Source organism: Pan troglodytes, chromosome 19 (genome assembly GCF_028858775.2).
Source record: "Pan troglodytes isolate AG18354 chromosome 19, NHGRI_mPanTro3-v2.0_pri, whole genome shotgun sequence".
In the NCBI taxonomy this organism is placed as follows: domain Eukaryota; kingdom Metazoa; phylum Chordata; class Mammalia; order Primates; family Hominidae; genus Pan; species Pan troglodytes.
Window position 1 is genome coordinate 83,949,495 of NC_072417.2, and position 20,786 is coordinate 83,970,280.

At 37.6% G+C, this 20,786-nt stretch overlaps 1 long non-coding RNA gene across 1 annotated transcript in view; it reads right to left on the reverse strand.

The window, feature by feature from the left end:
* Positions 1-18,412, reverse strand: part of LOC107969312 (uncharacterized) — a 122,659-nt gene extending 104,247 nt beyond the window's left edge. The window contains exons 1-2 of the long non-coding RNA XR_001711067.3: positions 18,137-18,412; positions 15,787-15,901 (exon numbers count right to left, since the gene is read on the reverse strand). This is a non-coding gene — a long non-coding RNA (uncharacterized LOC107969312). The remainder of the gene's footprint in view (positions 1-15,786; positions 15,902-18,136) is intronic.
* Between the last annotated feature and the right edge of the window lie 2,374 nt (positions 18,413-20,786).

Below are 20,786 nucleotides of genomic sequence, written 5' to 3' on the forward strand. Positions count from 1 at the left end.
GTGTATTCATTAAACTGGCGATCAGTGTCTCAAAGATGCTTCGATTAAAATACTGGCTTAGAGAAACAGCAAAATGTTCTTCCTAAGTAATGAGAGGCATATTGGGGAGGCAGTACAGGAAAGAAAACTTATTACTTTAGAGCAAAATCAATTTTCTCTAACCTATGACATGTAGCCTCTTAACACATAGGATGTCATGAGGTTAAACAGAATGAACATGATATAATGGCATTGTGTAAGTGTACAATGCAAAGCTATTCATTATAAAATAATTTGTTACACCATAGGTTCAGATACACTCTCTTGGAAGCCACCTAAAATCCTTTTTAGAACAAAGTGAGATAAGAATAAATAATGAATAGAAAATACTTGCCTCTGGTTGTATCATGAATTCCTAGCCTACATAATTTATGTACATTGGAAGACTACATGTTTTTTAAAAAAAGAGAACAAAAATAAAAACCTCTGAGTCTCACCCGAGAAGCACTTATCATTTTTTAAGGTTCAGTGATATGCTTGTGGCATGAGTAGTCAATCATACACAAAAGAGCATCTCTAACTATTATAGAACATGTGTTACCAGAACAGGGTCCTGATCCAGACCCCAAGAGAAGTTTCTCCAATCTCAAGCAAGCAAGAATTTGGGCGGAGTCCATAGAGTCAAGTGAAAGCAAGTTTATTAAGAAAGTAAAGAAATAAAAGGATGGCTACTCCAAAGACAGAGCAGCGGCATGAGCTGCATGACTGAGTATAGTGTGGTTATTTCTTCATTATATGCTAAACAAGGGGTGGGTTATTCATGAGTTTTCTGAGAAAGGGGTGTGGAGTTCCAGGAGCTGAGGACTCCTCTCCTTTTTAGACTATATACGGTAACTTCTGGACGTTGCCATGGCATTTGTAAACTGTCATGATGCTGGCAGGAGTATCTTTTAGCATGCAAATATATTATAATTAGCGTATAATGAGTAGTGAGGACAACTAGAGATTGTTTTTGTTACCATCTTGGTTCTGGTGGGTTTTGGCTGCCTTCTTTATCACACCCTGTTTTATCAGCGAGGTCTTTGTGATCTGTATCCTGTGGGACCAGTCCTGTTGACCTCCTATCTTATCCTGTGATTAAGAATGCCTAAATTCCTGGGAACACAGCCCAGTAGGTTTCAGCCTCATTTTTTAAAATTAATATTTATCTTTATTTCAATAGCTTTTGGAGTACTAGTGGTTTTTGATTACATGGATGAACTGTATAGTGGTGAAGTCTGAGATTTTAGTGTACCCATCACCGGAGTGTACATTGTACCCAATATGCAGTTTTTTTATCCCTCACCCCGCTCTTAACCTCTCCCCCACCCTGGAGACCCAAAGCCCATTATATCACTCTATATGCGTTTGCATAGCCATAGCTTTGCTCCCACTTATAAGTAAGAATATGTGGTATTTGTTTTTTCATTCTTGCATTTCTTTACTTAGAATAATGACCTCCAGTTCTATCCATGTTGCTGCAAAAGACATTATTTACTTCTAAAAATGAAGAAATCTAGAGGCATCACATTACCAGACTTCAAATTATAAGGCTATAATTACCAAAACAGCATGATACTGATATAAAACTAGACACATAGACCAATGAAACAGAATAAAGAACGCAGAAATAAAGTCGAATATTTAAAAGCAACAGATCTTCAAAAAAGCATACAAAACATAAATTGAGGAAAGGATACCCTATTTAATACATCGTGCTGGGAAAACTTCTAGCCACATGTAGAAGAATGAAACTAGATCCCTATCTCTCATCATATTTAAAAAATCAACCCAAGATGGGTCAAAGACTTAAGTATAAGACCCAATGCCATAAAAATTATAGAAGATAACCTAGGAAAAACTCTTCTGGACATTGGCCTAGGCAAAGAATTCATGACTAAGACCTTAGACTCATTATACCCAGCCCCTATTCAAGATGAAGTTACTTTGGTTCAAATGCCTCTGACACATATAATCTCAGCCTGAGGGACAATGAAATTCTTCAGAGAAAGGAAACAGTTTAACAAGACCTAATAAGCATGGAAGAATGATTTAACCTCAAAGATGGGATGGAACGGGTGTTGAGAGGCAGAAATGGAGGGGAAAAAAAACCTTCGAGATAAGATTTGGAGACAGAAAGAAAGCAGCACACATGTCTGAGACTGTCTATTGCAGGAGATGAAAGGAAGATAAAAATACAACTCTGGCCAGGCGCAGTGGCCCACGCCTGTAATCCCAACACTTTGGGAGGCCGAGGTAGGAGGAACACTTGAGGTCAGGAGTTCATGACCAGCCTGGCCAATATGGTGAAACCCCGTCTCTACTAAAAATAGAAAAAATAGCCAGGCATCGTGGCGCATGCCTGTAATCCCAGCTACTTGAGAGGCTGATGCAGGAGTATCGCTTGAACCCGGGAGGTGGAGTTTGCAGTGGGCCGAGATTGGGTCCTTGCACACCAGCCTGGGTGACAGAGTGAGACTCCCTCTCAAAACAAAACAAAAACAAAAACAGCTCTGTAAGAAAGAAATGGAAGTTTTGCATTAAGAATGGAAGGAATGAGTTGAAAGACCATTGTTGTTTGTGTGCGCATGTTTCTCCCTAAGTTCTCTACTTCAAAAAGTACCATAATACAACGGTAATGCTTGGAGAAGAAAAGCGTATCCTTATTTCCATTTAAACTTCACCACTACTCCCTGTGGGAAGCAATATGGTCTCCATTTAAGGTAAACTGCGAGTGCCCTTTAACAAAGATGGCACCATCAAGGTGGCACATCTTTTAAATAGCAAGGCTCTAGGATTTGACCCCAGATCTAACTACAAAATTTCAGAATGATTTTATTCTACATCAAATATTTGTCCTCAAACATTGAATGATTTCGAGATGTGGAGAATAACGTAAAACCTTGACAAGTAAGGTGGATGCAGTTTGTTGATGATATTGCAACAGATGCAAGATTTTTTCATGATTCTGTAACAAATATTTTTTGGTTTTTGTTTTTTCTTTTTCTTTTTCTTTTTTTGAGGTAGAGTCTCGCTCTGTCACCCAGGCTGGAGTGCAGTGGTGTGATCTCAGCTCACTGCAACCTCTGCCTCCTAGGTTCAAGCGATTCTCCTGCCTCAGCCTCCTGGGTAGCTGGAACTACAGGCGCGTGCCATCATGCCCGACTAATTTTTTGTATTTTTAGTAGAGACAGGGTTTCACTGTTTTAGCCAGGATGGTCTCGATCTCCTGACCTAGTGATCCGCCCACCTCGGACTCCCAAAGTGCTAGCATTACAGGCATGAGCCACCGCGCCTGGCCCTTGGTTTTGTTTTTCAAATGCCTAGGAAACATGCATAAATATTGCTAAATGGACATCTTTTTTAAAAAATTTGTGTAATTCTCCTACAGTATATTTACATTTATTTTAAAAACTGACTTTTAGCACTGCTATAAGGGATGTTATATGCTGGGAAAAGGCAATGAGATGGGTGCATAAATCAATAGTACATATGTGTAAGCTACTTTCTGCCTAGTATTTGGTATGCTTCTGAGGGAAAAAATATCACAATATGAGACATGGTTCTTATTTCAAAACGAGTTTCAGTCTCCTGGTAGTTGAAAGCCAATCTATACAGGAAAACCAGAAGGCATATTTAATCACACACAATCAAGTGTTTCATTGTTATTATGACTACTATTAGTAAGAGACTTCTGTGAAGAAGAGTATCAAGAAAAGCTTTGAACTAAAAACAGAAGAGAAAAAAGAATGATAAATATTTAGTATTAAGTCTCTAACATATAAAAAATTTGGTTAATGAATGAATAATTGGGAAAATAATTGAGACTAGGGAGCAAAACAAATTATGCAAGTCGTAGCATATAGGGGAACTGTGCATCTGGCTAGAGAAAAATGTTTATTTTGTTCAAATTAGTTCTCGACAGATAATGGAAGGCTTTGATGTCCAAGCTAACGAACTGAAAATGAAAGTAGTCATTTCTATCTTCTTAATGTTTGATATGGTTTGGCTGTGTCCCTACCCAAGTCTCATCTTGAATTGTTGTTCCCATAATCCCCATGTGTCATGGGATGGACCCTGTGGGAGGTAATTGAATCATGGGTGCGCTTACCCTCATGCTGTTCTCAAGATAGTGAGTTATCACGAGATCTGATGATTTTATAAGGGGCTCTTCCTCCTTTTTCTTGGCACTTCTCCTTGCTGCCGCCATGTGAAGAAGGACGTGTTTGCTTCCCCTTCTGCCATGTTTATAAGTTTCCTGAGGCCTCCCCAGCCATGCTGAACTGTGAGTCAATCAAACCTCTTTCCTTTGTAAATTACCCAGGCTCGGGTATGTCTTTATCAGCAGCATGAGTACAGACTAATACCATGTTCTTAGAGAACCTTGTCTAATTACAATATTCTATGATCCTGGATGTCATACAAATCCCTGGTTTTTAAAGTCTGAATAGTTTTCTCCCACAACTTGTTTTAAAGAGTGAGGACATACTGGGCACCTGATTCTGAAAACACCTCATTCATAATAACACACTACCTACGTGAGATAAAAATGTAAATTAGCTGACTATGTTTTTTTATTTTGTTCTGTTTTGGTCCTACTAAAAGGCTATTCTTAAAACTGTTTATGTACATGAACAAATGTTTAAATTTGGTGAAAGTTCTGCCTGTTCAAAAGTGTTGGAAGGAAACTCCATTTCATCACAAGGGTCAGACGTGGAGTAAGGTTTTGAATTTGGCTGCTCATCTTCCATTACCTGGCTAATGGGAAATTATGTAAGGTCTGGAAGATATTTTGGAAGCCTCTTCTAGGTGTGGCCCTGAAATACTTTTGGGGAACTCAACAAATGCCTGTTGAAAGAAGAAAGTAACAACACAAATTAGGGTAAGCAAATTATGTGAATAATTCTTAGGACCTTTGTGTAATATCACAGTTTAGATTTACCAATTATGGCAAAATAGCTTTGGGGGTGAAACTGAGAAAACAATTAAAAAGGGGAAAAATGTTGCTAGGCTGTGTATTGGACAAAATTGTGCTGCCACATCTGTCCAACGGAAACCCAATCTTGGAATTACTGTTGTACATAAAATGAAGACAATAACATTTAATTACTTGGCTAAAAGAAAATGCCACAGCATGGGAAAATAAAACTTCTCAAAATAAGGATCAGATTAAAACTGTGGGCTCTCACCTACTGCTTCAGTGGCTCCTGTGAGCTCCGACAGCTTTCAAATTGCTTAAATAGTTAGTAAGGTGACTGTAACATTGACCAGTAAATGACATAAATCTAGAATTAATTACAAGGACTTAAGTAAGCAACAAGAAAGGGGTTCATTGGATCCAGGTTTCTTGTGAAATGTCGGCATTAATGAAATTTTAATCAGTTTGTTTACCTAAGGAAGAATTAATTGCATACCATATTGCAGAAAATATAGTACTATAGTAAAATTACCTGACTTTAGACTATTATTTAAGTGAATCACTTGTATCTTAACTTTCTTAGACAATTTATAGTCTTTGGTTTTTATCAGGCCTGTGTCCAACTTGTCACGTTGACTGAAATTAAGCAATACTTAATGAGATCTCTCATGGGACCTCTCTCATATTTTACAGAACTGCCCATCTTTCTCATCTCCACACCTCCTGAAATGTCATTCTTCCATCTAATTTGGAGTAAGTTGTTATTTATGGATTGTTTTAAATTTATGAAGTGGTGAGGGGTGTTATAGTTAGCTGGATGTCCCTGTGAAGTTCCACAGATCAGTGGTGAAGCCATCCATTTACCAATTGACTTTTAACCTTCTCTAGCTGACAAAATGTGATTTATTTTCGTGCAAAGAAAATGAGCTAAATGTTTGACTATAGCCAGGTTTTTTCTTGTAGCCTGAGTATATTGCACCTGAAAATCAGCTATTTCCTCAAAATATAACATAGATCAAGGTTAGTGTTTTCCATGAAAGAAACCATAGGACATTAATGGTTACAGTTGGAATATGTATTTTTATTGCACTTTATGTTGGTAATTTCCAAATCAGTTTCCATCTTGGCATAATTGTTTTATATGCACATTATAACCTACAACAGTACTAAGATTTTCTTCACTACCAAAATTTATTGTCTTCTGGAGCTTATCCTGAAGCTTAGTATAAGTAGCATTCAAATAGAAATGAGACAGAGTAAAAGAGTTTTGCTTCGTGAGAACGGAAGTCTATATATGGGATTAAAAGTTATATAAATTATTATTTGAGCAAGGATTTATTGAAACCTCCAAACTCACTTACCATAGTACCAATATTGTTTTATTAAGAATCCAAGATTGTACAATATTAGCATATTTGAATGCTTAATGGATGCTGGGCAGTGTTGTAAATGCTTTACGTGGCTTATTTCCTATTTAGTCCTTTTAACAACTTTATGAGATAGGTGCAATTACTATGCAAATTATAAAGAGGGATAAACTGAGGCCTTAAGAGTCAAAAACAGTCTGGAGGTACGACCACTAGGAAGTAGCATGCTGTATGAATCTTTTTTTTTTTTTTTCAATACTTTGCTTTGACATGCTGGAGCCTTGCAGACCGAGGGAGGGACTGCACCTTAGAGGGCTAGCTTAGCTAGTAACTAGAGATAGCAAACAACTTGCTTGTGTGCACACCTTTGATATGCAAACAAACCAATCCAGAGTCTATAATTTAACCACCTCCTTTATCAAACTTTCACACACTAAGTCAACATTCCCTCTGACATAAATTACCCCAGAGGCAGGTGCTGGACAACTAGTGACCACTCCCATAGCCCATGGCCTGCCGAAATTATTTAAACTCTCCAATCCTAAGCCTGCTCAACTGCTTCGCCTGCCTCAGCCTTCCTTTCTGTGGAAATCACAATAAAGGCTCGGGCCCATGTTTTCCCCCTACTCCTTCTGCCTCCTGACTGACCCTGGGGCTTCGCCATATAGCTGCACATGGTATGGAGTGTCCCTTCTTGTGAGAACTATGAGAAACAAACTATATTTTTAATGGCAACTGTCTCCTGATCTGTTGGCCTCTCCATACCTGAATTAAAACAAAAAGTCTAAGTACACTTTACAAAATGTACCCGGAGTTGAGCCAAGGCCCTTTGGCTGCACATCCCCTTCCTCTTTTTAACCCCAAGGATATTCTTCTTCCTCCCTTCCTTCTTCCATCTTCCCTCTCCATCTTCTCTTCTTCTCCTCTTCTTTATTTTTTTCTTTTCTTCTTATTCTTTCTTCCTCTTTTCTTGTCTTCTTCCTTCTCATCCTCCTATTCCTCTTCTTCCTTTTCCTTCTCTTCTTTCTCTCCTTCTCCTCCTTCTCCTTATTTTCCTTCTCCTTCTCCTCCTCCTCTTCTTTTTCTCCTTCCTTCTCCTCCTCCACCTTCTTCTCCTTCTCCTTCTCCTCCTTCTCCTTCTTCTTTTCTTCTTCTTCCAATTTGCTTTTAATTCAAAAACTGAGATCTACATGAAGTCATAGAAATGCACAAGGAGGTTTTATGCACCCTTCACCCAGCCTCCCCCAAAGTCTACACCTTGCCTAACTAGAATACAATTTAACAACTAGGAAATTGACAGTGGTACAATCCACAGAACTTATTCTTGTTTTATTAGTTATACATGCACTTGTGTGTATGTGTAGCTCCTTGCAATTTTATCATGCATGTAGCTTCTATAACCACTACCACAATCAAGATATTCCACTATGCCAGCATCACAAGGTTTCTTCCCATTACCCCTATATTGACATGCCTACTTATCTGCATTCTTAATCCTCTGGCCCCAGGAAACAACTGATTTGTTCTTCATATTTACGAAATGTTATTTCACAATGTTATATAAATGGAATGATGCAGTATGTATCCTTTTGAGATTGGCTTTTTTTCACCGTTCTCATTTCCTTAAGGTTAATCCAAAGTGTTGCACTCATTTCTTTTCATTGTTGAGTAATAGTCAATAGTAATAATAATCCATCCATTGAAGGACATCTGGATAGTTTCCAGTTTGGGGGTGTAATAAATAAATCCACTATGAACATTTGTGTACAAGTTTCTATATGATACATTGATATTCGCAAGGAAAACACAACTCCTGTTATCCACACTCTGGTATTGCCCTTCCCCTTGAATTTGGAGATCTCTTTGAATCACATTAGCCAAGGGAAGGCAGCAGCAGTGACCCTGTGCCAGTTTGGAGCCTAAGCCTTAAGAAGCTTCTCTTCTGGCTTTTTGGAAGTCAACTTTCCTGATAACCCAATCCTGTAAGGAAACCCAAGCTAGCCACACAGAGAGATTTAAGGGAGAAGAACCAAGCAAGCCAGACATAAGTATGAACCAAAGCTACTGGGTCACAGACACAGCTGAGTCCCAGGGAACAGTCATTATCAACCTGCTGTTGAAAGTTGAAGCCATCTTTAAAGCATATCCTTAAGCCATTCCAGCTGATCTTATTGAAGCAAACAAGTTATGTTTGCAAAATAGTGACCAAATAGCAAAATCATGAGTACATCAATAGAATAGTTATCATTTTAAATCACTAAGTTTGTAAAAGGTTTGTCACACAGCAATACATAATGGGAATGGAAATAACACATCCTGGTGTATAGTAGGTCCTTGGCACATACTAGTTTTTTCATTAATTTGCTAAAATTCCAGGCTCTTATTTTAAATAAATAGTTATTGACTACATGCAATTAAATAGGTAAAGTGCAACAATGTATATTACTTGTAGCATAAACATATCTGGTACCTGAATAGTCCAGAAATGCTATGGATCAGGAATCACAGGAGCTAAGATCAGTTTATAGCTCTAACACTACCAGGCTTTGAACATGACATATCATGGACAATTATTAGAATCAGATAAAACAACTGCTATAAAATCATTTTATATGTTGTAAAACACTAAACAAATATAGGGTATTCTGAAGTGACTTGCCAACAATGTAGTTGTTGGTTGATAAATAAACGTTAATACAAATAAAACACATATGCCCATTATATTTAAGGAGCATTGAATTTATACCACCACCATAGTGTGTTTACATATTATACAGCAAGTGTTATAATTTCAATAATTTGGGACCTGACAACATCTGATATAGAGGCAGACATGTCTTTTCAGAATTTGTTTGTTTCTAAGCTATTATTGGCTTTCTTTCATCATTTAGCCCAAATTAAGTGTTGGTTAATGTGGTTACATTTTACTGGAGCTACTAAAATAAGGTTACATAAAGCAGAAGATGGAAATAAAAGTTTACAACAAGCTTCATTCTGCTTTGTTTCTTTGAAGCTCGTGGAAAGTATGACAGCATTGCACATTCAAGTCTTTGCATAGTAGTAAGCAAAAAATAATAATAATAATTATAAAGAACAGGACAAGCTGGAAGGAAAAAGAAAAACAAGCCAGAACAAATTCTAGCTGTTGATGATTTCCTAAGGAGATCCCCCTTCATGGTGCATGAAGGAAAGCATCATAAACTGTGTCCAAAATCATGTTTTCTTTTTGTCTGAAACCTGAAAAATTCAAAAAGTAAGTTTCTTTGGATTTATGCTGCCCTAGATAACCAATTTGTGGCCAATTTTTCTTCTCACCTGATTTTTCAGTTGTTTTGGGATAGGTTACTCTTCACATATATTTGATGATCCTCCAAGTTGATTCAAAGCAAGACAGAGACAGAGCACAAGTAAAGGCCTTCAGTCTCATTTAGTATAAAATTCATTTCAGAAAAGCATGGCTACAAAACATAGCTGAATGAAGAAAGACATTAGGAAAAATTTTAAAAAGCTGCCATACACATGCTATTTGGGGAATTTCCCAGTGTTTGGCCCATCGCTAGGTCCATTTCTCCTTTATATGCATTCTTCTGCCAAATTACACAGTATAAAATTGCTTTTGTTTGGATCTTGGCCTGCAACTTAAAGTGTCTTTGAGAAGACTTAAAGCTAGAATTTATTTTTCTAATATATATTGATAGTAAAAATGAGATTGTAGTGGAGGACAAGAGGTTGAAGAAAAATATTTGAATCTGAATTAGAAAATTTCAAATTCATTGCTCAGTGGAGAATACTTTAAAAACAGTTCAATTACCAAGCGCTTAATCACCAGTTTATCTATGCTATACCTATATTAATCAAGCAATCTTCTAAACATAAATTGCGTCAAATGAGAAAAGCTAAATGGTGAACTAATCAAATATGTTTATAACTTTGACCAAAAGGCTCTGGGTGGCACATAATTAGATATGGGAATTAGAGGTGATGGTGATAATTGATTCATTGCCTGAGCTTTCCACCTTTAAAATTTATTTTTGCATACGTAGGCCTTACAACTAAATCACAGTTTTGCCATCTTTGTCAGAAAAATAAATGTCTCAAATGACTATATTTTTAAAAAATACAAATAGTGGTGAAACTGAGGTGGTGAACTTTTAAAATGCAACAATTTTTTTTTTTTTTTTTTTTTTTGAGACAGAGTCTTGCTCAGTCTCCCAGGTTGGAGTGCAGTGGCGCGATCTCAGCTCACTGCAAGCTCCGCCTCCTGGGTTCACGCCATTCTCCTGCCTCAGCCTCCCGAGTAGCCAGGACTACAGGTGCCCACCACCATGCCTGGCTAATTTTTTTTGTATTTTTAGTAGAGACGGGGTTTCACCGTGTTAGCCAGGATGGTCTCGATCTCCTGACCTTGTGATCCACCCGCCTCGGCCTCCCAAAGTGCTGGGATTACAGGCATGAGCCACCATGCCCGGCCAATATTTTACTTACAGATTTACAAATCTAATGCATTGTGAATATAAACTTGACTTCGATTTTTTTTTTAAATTCTTCTAGATTTAAGATATATATTTAAGAGTAGTCTAGATTGCTCTTGGATCATATGCTCCTTAGATACTAACTACTTGTACACACAATATTACATATAGTATATTGGTACAGAGAGTTTATGTGAGCACTTGGCAACAAAATAGTCAAAATTTAGATATGTTTATTTAAGTTAATGAGACTATTTAGTTGGAAAAAGAAAGCAACTTTTGAAGAGTAAAAATTGTTTTGGATTAACTATTTAAATACATTTTTAATGAGTTATAATATTTTCACACATGGTTTTTGATCATAAATATTATGGCTAGATAGTCTGTTCTGTCCCTAAGATTATTTAAAAACTAAAACTAAAACAATCAGATGAGCAAACAAAAAAACTATACACCAGTATTTTCTTCTAATCCGTTTGTATTTTTACTTTCTACCATTTAAATTATTTAACGTGCAAGTTAACTTTATGTGACTTCAGTTATTTTTTATTCCTATTCTAACCAGATTTCTAATTTTATATTCAAATAAAACACAGTGTTTTTAAGAATTTGAAATACTACTTCTACTACAAACCATATAACTTTATCAAATACCACTTTTGCCACATAACATCTTTTCAGCTCATCTTCTGAGCTGAAAAGGCAGCTGACTGTAATAGGAATGGCAACTTGTCTTGGCTGAAAACAGAAATCTCTCCCTTTCAGCCCCAGCTCTTTTTCTGCCACAATTGTAGGATTATTGGTGAAACCACTCAGCCACTATGACACATGCACAAATCTAGACGTGCAAGTGAATTAATACCTTTGATCAAAGGTAATCCCAGACCAATGTTGTACAGGAGACTTTGAATAAATAAACACACCACTCTTCTGTTCCCCAATGGAGAAGATGTATGCTACATGGCTCCGTAGAGTGTCATTAGTGAGACCAAGCCCCAGTTGTCCATTGAGTTATCAGTTAAGTAAGAGATCCTAAGACTGCATTTTCCTCTTTTCTTGTTCCCATCTTCCAGGTTCCCTGCTCTTATTCTTTGGAATAATTCCCTACATGCCAGAAGCTATCTGGATTCAAGCCTTTATCTCAGCCTCTGATTTTAGAGTAAACCCTAGCTAAGGAATAAATCATCATTTATTCTCATTTCTATTTATTTCTTCTATTCTATACCAGTTATATACCCTTTCATGGTTTTATTACATATTTTAGTATCTGGTAAGACCATTTTACTTATGTTATTGTTTTCAAACAACCCTAGGCTGCTTTCATAAATGTATTTTCCCAGTTAACTTTGAACCACTTTGGCAATTTCAAAGTTCTATTAATTTTTCAGATTAGAAATTAATTATAAACTTTTATCCAGTTTTACACTTCTCCAATTACCAGCTGTAAGGAGTCATGTTTTTTTTTTCTTCTTTAAGCCCTAATATCCTCTTTTATGAAATGAGCAAAATAATTCCTTCTTCAAGTTAATATGCATAGTAAGTGAGATATACACACACATATACACACACAAACACATATAAAATCATCATACAGTGGCTGACACATAGTAGACACTAAGCACTCAATCAATGGCTGCTATATACATGTCTACATGGACGTCATTACAATATTGAGTCTCATAATCTAGAAACATAGCATATCATTTCATTAGTAGAAGTAAACCTCATATCCTATAGTAAAAAATAATGTTTTTTAAAAATCAGTGCCACCTTTTTTTTAAAGCTTTTTCTAAAAATATTTGATTGGCAGTTTTGAATAGGATAATTTTAATTTTATTTTCTAACTACTTAAAACTAATAGTTTATGTTTAGTAGGCACTTCCATGGGAAGTACATTGTTGAATGCTTTATGTTTGTGATTTCAATTGTTTTCACAACAATTGTTTGACATGGGAAATATTATTAACTTCAATTTACAGATGAAGAAGTAGACACAAAAAGGCTGAGAATATTTCTTCAGCTGGTGAACGACTAATCCCAAATTCAATTCAGGGTTAACCTTGATTTTTAGGAAAACAATTGATGTGTCTATATTGTTGTTATAGCTAGCCATCGACTACTTATGCTTGTTACTTCTAGTTATGTCTCCTTGATTCTCCTGCTTTTTTTTTTTTAAAGATAATCATTTTAACTCTAACTACTGAGAATCTTGCTTCCTCTTTTCTAATATTTATTTTTCTAATACATTTCTGAACAAATATGGTTTTGGTGAATGAAAAGCAATAATTTTTAAGTTCATGTTAAAATTTGTTAACAGAAATAAAAGTAAAGTACCCTTGGGACAGAGTGTCCTCCACATTTCCAAATCTAAAATATTTTGTTAAGTTTGTTTGCCAAACCCTGAACACCTAGAGGCTCTCCATCTTTTTTTAAAAATAGGATGCTACTGCCACCATATAATTGTCCTAACCTCATCTTGTAGACATTCTCTGACGCTCGGTTTTAAAAGGCAAACTCTAAGACACCCAGGAGCATGTGGCAGGGAAAGGTGTTTGGGGTTCAGGTTAACCACCTTTCCCACCCAGGACACCACATTTGGCTCAAAGCTTCCCTCCAGATGCCTGACACAAACCAAAAAACAGGAGTCTGGAGTCCAAGTTCTGAGTGAGCAGTTTAATTTTCAAAGGGCACATAGCTAAGAGGCGACTTAAATTTTCCAATAAGTTCTTCAGCTTCTCTTTTCATCACATTCACAGATTGGGGCATTGAAATTGAGGCCTTCCATGGTGGTAACTTTTTGAAACAAAACTTGCTTATTTTCCAGACCCAAGGCATTGAGCTAATAGGTCTATCTTCGTCCCCACGGAACCTGCCACGAGCCAGGGAGAGCAAAGAACAGCTACCAAATGTAGATCAAGAGAAGACCTGCCCTTGCATGCACCCACACAAAAGAGAGAAACAACACCAGCATGAGAAGATTCCAACCAGTCATCAAGGTCATCCTATAGTTGGTTTGTTGAATGATTTTCCCAGGTGACTCAATTCATGTTGATTAATGGAGTTGCCAGAATCTTTGTTACACATATTTCCAAGATGTTCTAGGGTGTTATCTCAAAGCCCTTTCTCAAACTTGTGTGATAAATGTTTCTACAACATTGAGAAAGTTAAATGAACTTACGCAGAAATTTTGAAATATTAATAGAAAAAGAGTTGGGGTTTTTTTTGCATTAAACTTTGACAAGAGACATGAGACAAGAATAGTATCATAAGAACCTCTCCCCATAAAAAGATGATTGTGAGGTGTGTGTATATATATATGTATGTATATCAGATCCTTAAACATATGTATGTGCACAGACTAATGATCCTTAAATCATTAGTGAGTATACATACATATGTTTACGTGTGGAATGTGTATGTGTATATATATATATATATATATATATATATATATATATATATATATAATTCTAGCACAGAAAACAATACCATAAAACCATAATGCCATAATAGGCCATCATTTGTTAGTCTTGAAATAAACAATGAATGTCAACTCTGCCCTACATGACTACAATCCCTCTATGATAGGAAAATCTATGATTTACAAACAACTGTGGGTAACAATGGAGCAGTTTCCGTATATACAACCAAAGGCCAATGGTGGAACTAACCACTTAACTCTTTTTCTGAGAATTCCAAGACTAGGAACTATAGTTGTGTAAGCATAAATAAATTATCTGTCCACTAAATTAAGTAAAATACTAATTCTTTCTCCAACGTAGTGGTCTGAGCTCTATCTAAAAGGATAATATAATAAGAGATCAGAAAAGATATCAAGAATAAAATAAATAAAAAATAAAAAAATAAATAAAAAACCAGGAAGGCTGCAGGGGGAAAATACCAGGTATATAGAACAGGAAGCTATGTGACCAGTTTAAGAGATGTGTACGTATAGGAAAGAGATGAAATTCAAGCAGCAATGTGATTTTTATAAGGAAAATGATTTTTAAAATAAGCAAAATATAGAAGTAGCTGATCTTGGCTTAAGGGATAACAGAAGGCCAAAATTAAATAGCATTTCATTAGCCTTTTAAATGGAGTGACTCCATAAATGAGTGTTTTAAAAACATAGACATCAAATTAACCCAAATACTGAAACTGACAGTTGAAGAACCATTAATCTTGGAAGGGATATTTCCCTTTAGGCTTCTGGAACAGATCTTTAAATCGTTAGTGTGTGCACATACATATGTTTATGCGTGCGATGTATATTCAGACACATGCTTAGACACCCACCTAGAATATTAAATTGACCTGCTTTCAACAATTGGCTAATGATTAGAACTCCCCGAAGGCAAGCGGAGGAAAGAGAATTTGTTGCTAAGAACAGGGACAGAGAGAAGTGGACAAGAGATGCTAGTATCCCCACCAAGTCCTCCCAGCCCCCTTGCATCTGCGGTTTCTCTCTCCCTGGGCCCTCCCTGCAGAGCTGCAGTTACCTGCGGAAATACCCAGGCTCCGTTCTGAGCACCAGGCTGTCTCCCGGAGTCCCTATGTAGCCAAGTGGAGCCGGAGGGTTGATCCCCTAGCCCCTACACACAGCCTTCCTTTCACCGCCTTCCGTTTATACAAAGACTGGCTTATCCCAATTTTTTTTCCTGTTGCCTTTTCAATGAAAAGCTCTCCACGCGCGGCCTAATAAAATTCTACGCCTGCCCCACCCCCATCCCAAAAATCCCTGCCAAAAAAAAGAGAGAGGGGAGACTAAAACCTGGAACTCATTTAGCTAAAGGGACTTTAGTTAACAAGAAAGTTACCCATCATGAACTGCAGGTAACACCTCCCGTGATCCTAAATCCATTACCTGGAGACTTAGCCCAGGCTGAGTTTGATTTTATGAACTGTGAGGTTGCAATGTTGAAAGTCTGCAAATTGGACATAAATTGGACGCAAAAGACTGGGGGAGTCGAGTGATTTTCTTTCTAATGGTATAACAAGCTTTGGCTCTTACCAGAGATTCCTGTAATCTGGAGCAGAGACAAGGATGGGTGCCTGTGTCAGTCACGCTCTCAATCCAAGATTTCCCCTCCTCCAAAAAAGTTTGACTCTGACTCAAGCAGCTCTATCTAGGGCAAAATCATATGTTACCATGTGAATTACTCATAATCGCACTGAAGTGTTTGACCAAGCAAGGAATGTCATAACGTGCGTGCATGCATACACACACACACATACACACACACACCAGTGTATACCAGTCTAATTCAGGAATAGAAAATGGGTTCTCTCCTGCTTGTTGTCTCTTAGCATCAACAATATCCTGTGATGTTTTTGACTGAAACACTTTTCAGCTGGCTTCCTTGGCATTCTTGTACAACTTTATTTTAGAGAGGATGGCGGATGTCATAAATAATTCAATCATCAGCTTCTGAGTTTTAAGGAACACAAAGGCTACTTTCAGATTGGGGGTACAGCCCCCTTTCAATTTAATTAAGTATTTGTTTAATGCTTATTTTGTAAAAGGATCTAAGGATGATCCAGAGATTAGAATCTGGGAAGGCTCACAGGTGTCATAACCGAAGTATAAGGCCAGGCATAACAAATTTCTAATAAAGATAAAATATGAAAATACAGAGGAAAGAAAGATAAAATCCAACCGGGGACTGGGAAAAAAATGTGAAAATCTGGGCTTCAAATATTTAATTGTGATTCAACAAATGGATAGTGGTGTTGGTTTGGGGTGAGGAGTAGAAGTAGGTATCCCAAACAGAAGGAAGGATTTTAGAAAAAAACACAGCCTTGCAGCATAGCAAGACCTTGTCTCTATTAAAAAAATTAGCCGCCCAGGTGCGGTGGCTCACACCTGTAATCCCAACACTTTGGGAGGCTGAGGTGGATGGAACACGAGGTCAGGAGTTCAAGACCAGCCTAGCCTAGATGGTGAAACCCCATCTCTACTAAAAATTCAAAAATTAGCCAGGCATGGTGGCGGGCACCTGTAATCCCAGCTACTCGGGAGGCTGAGGCAGAGAATTGCTTGAACCAGGGAGGCAGAGGTTGCAGTGAGCCGAGATTGTGCCATTGCACTCCAGCCTGGGTGACAGAGCAAGACTCCATCTCAAAAAAAGAAAAAAAAAAATTAACCAGGCACAGTGATGCAAGTCTGTAGTCCCAGCTACTTGGAAGACTGAGGCAGGAGGATTTCTTGAGCCTGGAAGTTCAAGGCTACAGTGGGTTATGCTTGTGCCACTGTACTCCAGCCTGGGTGACAGAGCAAGACTCTGTCTCAAAATAAAATAAAATACAAATAGAAAAAAACAGCAGAAGAAAAGTTCATGGAATGGCCATTTGAGTGGCATTGGCCTGGTCTACTATTCATAAGCGAAGAGAGAAACAATGGATAAAAACTTGCAGGTGGCATTACGAGCAAATCCAAATGCCAGGCTGAAAGTTTGGCCTCTACACATATGCAACAGTAGAAGTTTTGGGAACATTTTGAACATGATAAGTGCACCATAGATCTGCATGAGTAAGTTTGCTCAAATCAACAGTAATAGCACACATTTAAGTGTCTCAAATTCCAATGATGATATACTGTATAACGATTTAAGTGAAAGAAATAGGTTAAATATGTTTTTTAAAGTGATTATAAAAACAGTTATAAAAGTGTGTGTAGTAAACTATTATCAAATTTTTTAAACAAAATAATTAAATATTCTTTATGGATTCACATGTATCAACTCCCCGATGGTAATTACCTACAGGGAAGTAGAAGGGAAAAGAGATATAGCTCTAGTGTTTTATTTACTTAAAAATAAATATTAAAAAGTAAAATTGGAACGCAAAGCAAATATGCCAAAATTTAACATCTCTTTTATGTGGGTATTGGGTATGCTTTTCCATAAGATTAAATATTTTATAATTTTTTTAAACGCAAATTTTTCTATCTCCTTTTCTTTACACTCAGTGATATGGTTTGGATCTGTGACCCCACCTAAATCTCTTGTCAAACCGTAATCCCCAGTGTTGGAGGTGGGGCCTGGTGGGAGGTGATTGGCTAATGGCGGCAGTTTCTAATGGTTTAGCACCATCCCCTTAGTGCTGTTCTCATGGTAGAGGTCTCACAAGATCTGGTTTTTAAAAGTGCGTAGCACTTCCCCTCTCTCTTCCTCCTGCTCTGGGCAAGTGAAGACGGGCCTGCTTCCCCTTGACCTTCCGACATGACTGTAAGTTTCCTGAGGTCTCCCCAGCCATGCTTCCTGTATAGCCTGCAGAACTGTAAGCCAAGTAAACCTATTTTCTTTATAAATTACCCTTATGTATTTATTTATAGCAGTGTGAGAATGGACTAATACACTCACCCAATACTTGAGCTCCATCTAAAGCTTCCTCACGTATTTTCTCAGAGTCTTGGGGAGTTTATCACATGTGCTCACTAATAACTCTGGTCATTCACCAGGAAGTGCTTCTCGTGTATTGCTACCTCCACAGGAAGGGCCCCAGGGATGCTTTGCTGAGACTATCTCAGTATCTTGGTGGGTGTCAGGCAGGTAGTACAGTTTCCCTCTAGAAACTGTGCCTCACTCCCATTCAAGTACTAACCAGGCCTGGCCCTGCTGAGCTAGCAAGATCAGATGAGATCAGGTGCATTACTCCCATGTTTATTGCATCACAATTCACAATAGCTAAAATGTGGAAGCAACCAAAGTGTCCACTGACAGATGAATGGATAAAGAAAATGTGGTACATATACACAATGGAGTACTATTCAACCATAAAGAGAATGAGATCCTGTCATTTGCAACAACATGGATGGAACTGGAGGATATTATGTTAAGTGAAATCAGCCAGGCAAAGAAAGCCAACCTTCACATGTTCTCATTGGTGGGAGCTAAAAATTAAAACCACTGAACTCATGGAGACAGAGAATAGAATGATGTTTACCAGAGGCTGGGAAGGGTTGTGAGGTCGGGGGAATGGGGACAGTTAATGGGTACAAAAATAGAGTTAGATAGAATGAAGATCTAGTATCTGATAGCACAACACGGTGATTACAGTCAACAATAATTTATTGTAGATTTAAAAATAACTAAGCAAGTATAATTGGAATGTTTGTAACACAAAGAAGTGATAAATACCTAAGGTGATAGATACCCAATTACCCTGATGTGATTATTATGCATTGTATTCCTGTATCAAATTACCTCATGTGCCCCGTAAATATATACACCTACTATTAGCCATAACAATTTTTTTTTTTAAATAGCAACTGTGCCTCACTGAATGTCAGTGCATCTCTACGGGGCAGTATGTTTCTCCTTCTTATCTCTGACAGCACTTCTGTCCAGAAAAATTCCTGCAGAGTATTCTTTATTCTCTACAGATGTTTCCACCCATACACTGAAATATATTTTGGGTCCAAAGTCTGCTGTAAGTGGCAGAGAAATGAGGGCTAGCAACCCTAATCCTTTTGTATTATCCACAGTTTGTAGGATACCAAAGTGATGGTTATCTTGCCCTTCAAGTATACAGGCTTTTTATAGGAAAATATTTCTTCTAGCTTCAAAGTCCATAGCTCTCTTCTGGATGAAGACATTAAGTCCAGTAGAACAACTGTAGGCTCTGGGCTGAACTCAGAATCATCTCTCTGACAACTCAGGTTTTACTATTTGATCAAGCTTTACTTTTCAATTCTGTTTCCCTCAATATGAGTTTCTCCTAAGAGCCTTCCTAAGCCCACTTAGAGATAAATTTTTTGTCCCAACTTTCCACCAGTTTAAATGACATGCTCGGACATAGTTAAGACTCAAGTTGGATTCTGGAGGACACCGGGAGGTTTGTTCTGGCAGAAGCATGTGGAACAACCGGGGAACGGGAAGAGGCTGAAGTCAGGGAGAACAGAGAAGAAGAAAGCTACTGCAGGCACTCAGGCAAACTGTGATTGTTACGTGTAATCATGTTACAGCAGTCTTCTTTTGCTGATGTATTGGGGGTGCTCTATGGAATATGTATTTTATATATGCATTGCAATGGCATTCTCTCTAGTACTTCAAGTCTGAAAACCAATATATGGAAAAACTGAGTCTCCACATAGGCTACCTCTAGGATACACTATAGTGAGTAAAGATAGTTAAAACCCTTAGAAACAGACTCTTCCTATCTGTGTCCATGATCCTAAAACAAAACTCTTGGGAAGATAAGAATGAATGAGGAACTGTATGGGGGTGGGAAGAGTTAGATAATTAATTTTGCAAACACTCTATTAGTATTACCTTTAAATATGCTATTACATATTTAACATATATGCCCACTGCCCACAACTACTGCCTATAAAACCAGCTGAGCAAAAGCCATCAAACAAAGAAAAACAGCCATGAAACATGCTTAGATCAGGCCACTTTCTCTCATCGAGTAGTAAAATATTGAGTTTGAGGCCGAGTGTGGTGGCTCAAGCCTGTAATCCCATCACAGGAGTTTGAGACCAGCCTAGCCAACATAGTGAAACCCCTTTTCTACTAAAAATACCAAAATTACCCAGGAGTGGTGGCACACACATATAATCCCTGCTACTCAGGAGGCTGAGGCAGAAGAATCCCTTGAACCCAGGAGACAGAGGTTGCAGTGAGCCGAGACCATGCTATTGCACTCCAGCATGGGCAACAGAGTGGGACTTTGTCTCAAGAAAAAAAAATTAGGTTTTGCATGGTAAATGCAAAATGCCTTCAGATCTTATGAATGGAGTCTTGTTGATCTTAAATAGTTATTGGCATGGTTCAAAGGAGAATGAAGACAAGGAAAGGAATTAAGTGAAACTTCAGTATTACTTTGAAGTAGATAAATAGCTTCATTCGACTTGTCCCCATTGTTACAAAAACTAATGGTTTAAGGTGAAGGCTATTTTTTTTCTATTTCATTTAAAGATGAGTTTGGTATCCACAGTTTTGGATGTGTGCAGATTTTTGCCTGAAAATTTTGGAAGCCAGAGTATAACAGGAGAAAAAATAAATCACC